We start from the raw sequence: 9,733 nt of genomic DNA, 5'->3' as shown, positions 1-9,733 counted from the left end.
ATCCAAACACCGTAAAACAAACATTCTATCACAATATAAATTAGCGTGGGCTGTCCCTACCTAATTAGTGGGCGAGCTGTTTCCTTTTCTCGTAACCACCAAAACGGGAGGACGTTTCAAGGACAAGGCAAAGGAAGATCCATTCCTCTCCTTTTCCTCCTCTTCTCTGCTTTCCTCTGCCTTCTCCTCTGGTCTTGGTTAATTATTTGTCTAAGTTGAGCCCACAGCCCCGTTCGCCGGCCGGTGCGTGTCCAACATCCGCTCAGAAGTCTCTCGGTCCGTCTGCTCTGCCTTCAGGGCATCTGGGCTCTGCTGTGGAAACAAACAACCCAAACCTTGGTGACAAGACAGAGACACAAATATCCGGTTGTGTGCCTGCTTGATCTGCGAGCCCGAGGGGGCTCTGCTCCATGCGGCGCTCACTGGGGCCTGGGCACGGAGGCACTGAGCGCACACTCTAAGAAGGGCCACAGGAGTCCACACGTCACCTGATCTTCTGCTCTGTGGGCCAAAGCAAGCCCCAGGGCTACTCCTGCCTCTTGGGGATGGGGCAGAGCCACACGCGCTGACTCTCACGAAAAGCCATAGGAGCAGTTAGAGGGCAGCCCTCATGGCCAGTGTGTTGCCCACCTAAAAGCCCCGCAGCTTTGTGCCATTGTGCCCTGCCCGACCATCCCCCATCTCCGGGGGACTTTGGCACCAAATGCATGATTAGGATCTATTGCAACTTAGGATTAAAAATTCCTTAAAGTGCAGGAAAAGCACGTTGCCCCATCTTTGTGATAACCCAGGGTAGAGTGGAGATTGCACATGGAGGACCACTCACACTTTCCTTCCAACTCAGCTGCCAAGGTCACCGGGATGCGGAGAGGGCCGCCTTCCCCGAGGGCTGCTGGTGACGAGCTGGGCTGGCCTTTCGCTCCGTTGCCTCTCTTGCCCAATTGCTTTTTTATCCAGAAGCGAGCCAGCATCCCACCAGCTGTGATTCATTTTCATTTTTACCGTATTTTCCTTCTGGGCCTTCGGGCTGTTGACTACCTTTGCCTTCACTTCCATTCCATTTTTATGCATTTTAATTTTTCTGGGTGATTTTCTAAATTGCATGAGGCAATTTGCTTTTTGTTCCTGCAGCTTCTATAAAATATTTCTCTCTTTTAATTATTCAAGCACCTTCCCTCATAAATTCCAGTCTCTGAGTGAAGGGTTATGAGTTTTTCAGGCCTGTTTAACGTGACTCTCCGGGTATCTACTGGGCATGTGGTCTGCCTGACACTGACCAGTGCTGCAGGCATCAAGGAGAAGGGCCTTCAGCCCTCACTGAGCCTTCAGTCTAGTTGGAAGCCTGTGCTGGACGGGCAAGGAGATATCAAGGAAAGGATGGATGTGGATGAGCAGGAGGAGGGCACCAAGCCCACACAGGGGACAGGGGACTGGGGGTAGCAGATGATCCCCGCATGCCCTTGGTCCTCCGGGCTGTGCCTGCCCATTCATATCCCAGTTGCAGTATCCTCTGTGGTGCCCAGGGAAGCCCTAGAGAGGAAGCCCTGGCAGGACCCTGGCCCACGCCCGATGCCTTTGTCCCCCATAATTCCCGGCAAAAGCTGACAGTCCCCGTATCAGCTGTCCTCCTTTTCTGCCCCCCTACCCCTCTTCCCAGAGTGTGTCCTGTGACTGTCCCCTAAAAACACCTGCAATTGCTCACCTGCTTCTGAGCACCCCAAACTGGACGGTCACCTTCATGGACCACGGAAGTCTGCTCAATCACAGAAGGCGAGGTATAGTCAGTGAGGCAGCTTAAGGGGAAGGGAATTTGGAGCAGGAGGGTCCAGACATACCAGACATACGGGTATGGATCAGTGTCAAGATCACGGGAGGGGCAGTGACCCTAGAGTTGCAAAGAGCCCCATCCACTGAGCTCCAGCTCAAAAGCAGCTTAACTGTGGCCAGTACAGAATCGCCCAAATGTCTAAAGGATTTAGAGAATGCTCTCATGGTGAGAGCGTAGGCTTGGATCCAGACGCCATGGGCTAAAATCCTGGTTCTGCCATTCACAAGCTGTGTGACCTTGTGATACTTTCATAACCTCTCTGTGCCTCAAGTGCCTCATCTGTAAAATGGGGATGGTAATAGCACCTACTGAATAGTTTTTGTGGGGCTACAGTGAATTACTGAGTACTATGTTCACCATTGGCTGGTGGTAGTGATAGTAACAGTAGCAGCTAGTTTCTGTTTGTGGTTATTTCAGTGACAGCTGAGAGGCAAATCCCACAGGGAGGAGGGAAACCTGCGCTGCTCCTGGGGCTCGTGGCCTGATGGGTACAGAAATACGCACAAGAATAAAGGCCCATGGGGAGGATGGGAGACATCTTTGGGGAACACGGAAGGGCTGTAGGGCCTGAGAGAGAATGCTTACTTCTGGTTGGTGGACCACGTGGACCTGAACCTGAAAGACAAGTCAGATTTGGGCAAAGACTTGGGTGGAGGGAAAGTAGGGGCGAATGTTCCAGAAAGGCAAGGCCATGGGGGCCCAGACAAGAGTACGTGCAGAGCAGCAAGGAGTCCAACATCCTAAGAGGCTGGGCTGCCCATGGGGCAGAACTGAGGGAGTGGCTACAAAGTCAGAATCCAGGGAGGAGACAAGTGGCCAGTGAGGATGTCACTGCAGATGTCCAGGTTAGAGCTGGCGGGGAGGGACCCGCAAGAGGGGGCGTGGGGGTCTTCTCATTCCTTTGACTAAAAGAGTGTTCTTGAGAGCTGAAAGCAAGTTCTTACACTCTCATATCTCAGTTCAAAACCAGGAGTTCCCTTCGTGGCTCAGCGGTTAACGAACCCGACTAGCATCCGTGAGGACATGGGTTTGATCCCTGGCCCTGCTCAATGGGTTAAGGATCTGGTGTTGCTGTGAGCTGTGGTGTAGGTCATAGACATGGCTTGTACCCCATGTTGCTGTGGCTCTGGCGTAGGCTGGCGGCTAGAGCTCCGATTGGACCCCTAGCCTGGGAACCTCCATATGCTGCAGGTGTGACCCTAAATACACACACACAAACACACACACACACACACACACACAAACAATCACCATCACCACCTTCCTTTTATCTGTGGGTAGGTAATCAGACGAGGTTTTTAAAGGATGCGGCACAATGTATATGCAAAGTAACTGCTGACACCCTGCAGTGGTGGTGGAGATGGTGGTGGAGACGGTGGAGGTGAAGATATGGTGATGGTAGTGATGGTGAAAGTGACGGTGGTGATGGCGGTGGTGGTGATGGTGGTAATGGTGAAGGTGGTGATGATCGTGATGGTGGTGGTGATGGTGGTGAAAGTGATGGTGATGGTGATGGTGGTGGTGAAGGTGGGGATGCTGGCGGTAGGGGTGATGATACTGATGATGGTGGTGAAGGTGGGGATGCTTACTGAAGCAGTGTGAACACCAGACCTGGGCAGGTGCCAGGCAGGGAATCTCATGTCTGCACAGGCATGAATTAGCTCAGGACTCTGCTGAACTTTCTCCTCAGTCACGTCCTCTTGGATGGGAAACTGTCCATCACGAACGGGCCACGTGCTCTTGTTAAGCCCTGGAATGGAAGCAGCCTTCCCTGATGTTCACATTCTGTGTCCCCGGAGGAGCGAGAAGGGGAATTAGGGGGAGCAGAGCCAGGGAGCAGAGGGAAGACACGAGGAAAGGGACAGAGGAGGGAGGGGAACCTAGGCCTGTCTGCAGGCATGTCCTCATGCACTGTCACCTGCTCCCAGGAGGTCCCCATCTCCTGCATGGTGAGTCCTGGGGACGCAGGTCTGGGCCTCACTGCAGGAGAATGGCGGGCTGCTGCCATCTGCTGGCCTTTGCTGTGCCCAAGAGCCCCAAGCTGAGCCAAGCCAGGAAGTGGTCTCTCTCAGAGTGGGTAGTCCTCCAAATCAGACCCTAAGTCACCTGGGGACACTCTCAGACTGGGCAGCACACGTGCAGCTGGGCTGGGACGGGGGGAGGAAGGATCAGCCAGTGCAGGCTCCCCTCTGGTGGTCATTGTGGTCAAGTGGCGGATGTGGCCCAAGCCTTAGACTCTGCAAACTCAGAGTTCCTGTGGGACTTACTGGCAGGTGACCACAGCCCTGGCACTGCCCTGAGCCCATGGCTGAGGTATCACCCTCAAGGGTCCCTTCCTGGCATCCCAGTGCATCACTTCTCCCTCACTGTTGGTGGGCTTGGCCCCTCTGGGCCTCTTCCCTCCCTCAGGCCCCCCAGACTCCCCTACTCTCTCAGAGCCTTGAAGGCCCTCCCTCCCTGTAACACATGGCTCCCCTTCCATGCCCCCCATCACGACACCCTGGCTGCAGACTGTGAGTTCCTCTAATCAGTGCCTTTTAAAATTCATGAATGCAGAGTTCCCGTCGAGGCACAGTTGTTAACGAATCTGACTAGGAAACCATGAAGTTGAGGGTTCGATCCCTGGCACCACTCAGTGGGTTACAGATCCGGCGTTGCCATGAGCTGTGATGCAGGTCAGAGGCACAGCTCGGATTCCGCGTTGCTGTGGCTCTGGTGTAGGCCAGTGGCTACAGATCCGATTAGACCCCCTAGCCTGGGAACCTCCACATGCAGTGGATGCGGCCCTAGAAAAGGCAGTAAAATAAAATAAAATAAAAAAGTAAAATTCATGAATGCGACACGATCTCCTTAGGAAGGCTGAGGGCATCTCAGGGGTAGGGATAAGTCCCGCCAGCTTCTGAGCCCTTGATGCCTTCCTGGGCAGGGAAGGGGCACGCGGGGATGGGGGGTGCTGTGCCTGTTCAGGTGGTTCAGGCAGAGGGAGGAGAAAGGAAGGGTCCCTACTTCTGCCAGATCCCATCCTGCACCTCCCTCTGCGGGGACACAGGGTCGTTGCTATGTCTCATTCCTCTTTCCTTTCCTCCTGTGTTTTCCCCACAAGACCCACAGCTGCAGCAGCCTAGGTTGTGGCTGTGATGTGGGGAGCCCAGAAGCTGGTGGCCTATGGTTGACTTGGGGAGGCAGGACGCAGTGTGAACGCTTCACCACGAAGAACGTGGCACCAAGAAAGTCATTCTGAGACCACGCCGTCCTCTCTCTGCTTTCTTAGACGAGGAAGTAGGGGCCCTGGGAAGGGAGAAGCCCACATAAGAGCAGTGGGTCCCAGGCGCCTGGGGTCACGAAGAACAAATGGAGAAATGCCAGCCTCTTAACTGAAGTTTGGCCACTGTCCACTGAGATCAGGTTTCCTGGGAACCCAGCACTGACACCCTGCTTCTGGGAAAGGCAGAGAGGCGCTTGTGCCAGTGTGATAGGATTAACAGAGCCGCCTCCCTGGCTGGAAGATCTGCAGCAGCTCTGCAGCACCGCCCTCAGGAAAACACAGACATAATCCCCCCGGGCCTGGCGCTGTGTGACAGCATGTGAGCAGATGTGGCAAGCGCACATGTGATGCCGCTGGTCCTCCTGTCCCCTCGGAGCCCCCGTGAGGAGCAGCCACCGCCCCTCAGCCTGGCCGCAGCACGAAGCCACAGCTGTGCCAGCCACAGCCATGCTCCGACGGGAGGGCATGGGAGGAAGTGTGTGGTGTAAAACCCTCAGAGGTCAAGGTCTTGCAGAAGCCTGACTGATCCGATTTAGCCCCCTCTCCACCTTGCGTCTACCCCCGTCTTTTCCTTTCCCACCATCCCATCACAACTCATGGGCCATCGCAGGTAATCAGGCAGTTACGGGTTACAGAAGCAGTGTTCAGTGTTTCCCCTGGTACATCCTAGCTGGTGCCTGTACCTTCCTGGATCACGGATACACAAGAGCAATCCTGACAGTGGGTAGAGCACAGCGAGGGAGACCTCACTGCCAGGGGCCGCCCTCCAAAAGGGGAAACCCCACCACTGCCTCATCATACACAGCAGCCAGGGAGCAGGCAGCGCTCAGGCTCACACCATATCTGACACTTAAAAACGAAATGCTAAGAAACAGAGGCAACAGGCAGGGAAAGCCATGGTTATGTTGAATGGTTGTTTTTAGATAAGAAAACTCCATTTTCAGGTGTACAGCCTGAGGCAGAAGAGAGGCAAACAGGACTGGTGAGGTTCCCAGGCTGACTCACCCCAACTCTGTTTCATTGTCCCATTTCTAATCCACTGGGGCGGGAGGTTTGACCTGATCACATGATGGGTGTTTGGGAGACGGGTTGTACTCAGCCCTACTGAAGCGGGGAAAGGAAGTGGGGAAGAAAGGATGGAAGGAGGGAGGGAAGGAAGAAAGAGGGAAGGAGGGAGGAGGGTGGGAGGAGGGGGAAGGGGAGGGGGAGGGGAGGGAGGGGGGAGGGTTTCCTGGAGAGATGTTCCCAGGGAAACTTGCAGAGCACTGGGGAAGCAGGAGGCAGAGGAAGCTGAGGGCAGAGGTGGGTTTCCGGTGAGCTCCAGCCTCAGAGTCATCCCAGGGTCTCTGGGACCTGAGTGGCACCACAGCATTGTCCCGGTGGAGGCATGGGGTCCAATCACTGGTCACTGGCCAAGGGCTGCATCTGGTAGGCAGGGGCCAATCGCCCAGGCCTTCAGCCAAGGGCAGCGTCTGGGGGCAGCCTCTGCTGAGGTCGGAGGCGGGGGCACCCGCAGCTCTGCTCTGGGGGTGTCCTCTGCTCTGAGCACAGACTTCAACCAGGCTGCCAGGCTTGGCCGGAGGGGGAGTATGAATACCAGCCATAACACCACGTAAGTCACGTCCCCTTAACCAGCAGGTGCCCCCCCACTGCCGTGACCTCCTTGAATTTAGAGACATGACGTTCAGACAGTGGTAACTTGTTCTCCAAATGCTCGCATAGCGCACTCATCTCAGGAGAGGAATGCTGGGATTCTGACTGGCTTCCCGGTGCTGAGCTGAGTTCCAGCCCAGTCACTGTGACCACGGGGACCCATACCCAGGAACACCTCTGCTGTCCTCCTCCTCAGATGAGCTGAGACTTCAGGAGCAGGGACAGGGAAGGGACGTGAGTTCAGAGAAGTGAAACAAGAAGCAAGGGGACTTCTGCCCTAAGATCCCCCGAAGATCCCGACCTGACAGCAGCGTGTAGAGTCCCCGTCTCAAGTCCCTGGTGGAGCCGGGTCGCAGGGAAGCGCGCAGACTCCACCTCCTCTGGACCGACTGCCCCTCAGCAGCAGCCGCAAGGATGGGTCCCCCATCTGTCCTCCCACTGCTTCCTGCCCACACATTCCCGCCTGGCCACACCCCAAGGCCCGGGTTTCCCACCTTCCACCTCTGCATCTGTCCCAGGAACTGCCATCCTCATGCACCTGCGTTATGAGGGGCTCAGCCATGTGTAGGGTCTGGCTGGGCAGCAGGAAGGGTCAAGTTCAGGGTTCGGGTTAGGCCTCAGAGGCACTGGCTACAGCAAGCTCTGCACTACAGAGAACCCATGATGCCTCCACCTACCCAGCGTTTATCAGGGACAAATCTCAAGGCTTCCACAATTTTCCTAAGCTGCTACCATGTTCAGTTTCTTCTGGAGCTGACCGAAGGGGCCAGGACCACCCAGGCCTCAGGTTCACATTTCCATGCAGCTCAGGCAGAGGCCAGATGCCTGGGAGACCACATGGATGAGCCATGTGGAAGAGGCCACGTAACATGGCCTTCCTTCCATATGGAGCACACCCCACACCCCAGCCCCCACAGCTCTGTGTGTGTGTGTGTGTGTGTGTGTGTATGTGAGAGGTTCACTTGGTGCCTGATCAGCACTTCTTTCAGTGACCTCATTGGGCAATGGAGGAATTCCAGATGGATTCTGGTTTTAAGGGCATGAACCTCGGGAGTTTCCTGGTAGTGCAGCAAATTAAGGATCTGACATTGTCCCTGATGTGGTGCAGGTCGATCCCTGGCCTAGGAACTTTTGCAGGCCTCGGGCTCTGACAAAAAAGGAGGGGGTAAGACAAGGTGTTAACCTCTTTATCTTGGTTTCACTAAAGTAAGTTCCGTTAACAGAGGTTAGCTGTTCACCTTCACGGTCAGGGGAATAACATGACATTTGTGATTCAATAGTTCTGGTTCAAGGTGGCTTTGTCTTGGATTCCATGCCTGAAATCTCAGCAGAACAGGTATGCTTCCTCTCGTCCTTGGAGGCAACAGGGAAGGCGGGCCTTCAGCACATGACCTTGATCTTCCCGATTTGGCAGGTAGCTGCATCAAGGTGAGCAGCTGGAGATGGAGGAAGTACAAGATGCCAAGCTGACCCCCTCTCCCCGTTGTTAACCCTGAAAGCCCTGGCGTTACTATGGCAGCTCTCTGAGAATGTCATTGCCAATTGCTTCCCTGGAACATGGCTGATCACTAGTCAGAGAACCCCAGGATGATGCCACCTGATGTGCCCAAGTGGCCGGTGGAAACTGAACACTCAGCTACTCACTTGGGAACCTCATCCCGGGTGGTCCGTGTTAGGAAGTGCATCTGGACCCTGGACCTGAGCCCATGGGGCTGGGCTGCCACACACTTGCTCGCCAGCAAATCCTTGGAGGGGACACGTAAGTCCTGGGTACCTTCTCCCACGTGTGGTTGGGCACTGACTCCCAGGGCAGATGGTCTGCTCTGGTTTAGGGGGAGTGGCTACACTGCCCTTTTACTGACAAGCATCGGGAACCCCATGATAGCCAGAGTCGCAGTGGTGGTGGGAAGTGAGACAACTGATTGGGGGGTTTTGATCCCAATCATGGGATTCTCCAGAGGAGAGAGGTGCCGTGACCCACAGGAACTGAAACCAGGCCTTTGGGGACTTCAGTGAAAAGGGCTCATTTGAAAGGAAATGAGGTGATTCACAAACGTGGGGCAGCCTGGAAAGCCCAGCTCAGAAGTGAGCACAGCCCGATCATGGCCATGGCATACTGCTCAGGGCGACAGCTCCCATGGGCTCTCAGCGGGGGACCCCGCCATCAGCGCTGTAGCCAGAAGGGCAGTGCGCAGGCTGCTAGCACTGTCCCATGGACATGGAACCTCCTTGTAAAGTGTCTATTCTTTTTTTTTTTTTTTTGGCTTTTTGACTTTTTGCCTTTTCTAGGGCCGCACTCGCGGCATGTGGAGGTTCCCAGGCTAGGGATCTAATCGGAGCTGTAGCCACCGGCCTAGGCCAGAGCCACAGCAATGTGGGATCCGAGCCACGTCTGCAAACTACACCACAGCTCACGGCAACATCAGATCCTTAACCCACTAAGCGAGGCCAGGGATTGAACCCACAACCTCGTAGTTCCTAGTCAGATTCATTAACCACTGAGCCACAATGGGAACTCCTAAAGTGTCTATTCTTAACCCAATTTAAGATCCGGAGTGTGAGCAATCTGACAGGCATCTGTGTCCTTCCGACCAAGAGGCAGGAGGGGGTCCAGCTTTCTCAGCCACGTAGCTGGGCTGGACCTCTGAGTCCCTACGTGACACACACTAGCCAGTGCCCCAGAGAGGAAGCCCGTTCAGATCCTCGACGGCACCCAAAACATTAAGACAGCAGATGTCCAGGACAGAAACCCAAACTTTTAGATTCACCTAAGCTCTCCTGAGCAGCCCAGTGAGCAGGAGTGTCTCTGCTCTGAAACAGTTTTTCCCTCAAAGTGTTTCTGAGAGAGGACCAGGGCTATGGGTTTAAAGCGATAGGAGCCTTAAGAGTCATAAATAATGGTGAATTAAACTCGTCGCTCTTTGCTGTGTCCTGCGCTGCAGGTCAACAGGAGATCCCGAAAGAGGGACGGCATGGCATATAAAACA

The sequence above is a fragment of the Sus scrofa genome, chromosome 17, assembly GCF_054392235.1.
Source record: "Sus scrofa isolate SSC_HxYL_T2T_F1_AM1 chromosome 17, Sscrofa_HxYL_maternal_Yorkshire_Landrace_v2.0, whole genome shotgun sequence".
In the NCBI taxonomy this organism is placed as follows: Eukaryota; Metazoa; Chordata; class Mammalia; order Artiodactyla; family Suidae; genus Sus; species Sus scrofa.
This window is presented reverse-complemented; position numbering follows the sequence as displayed.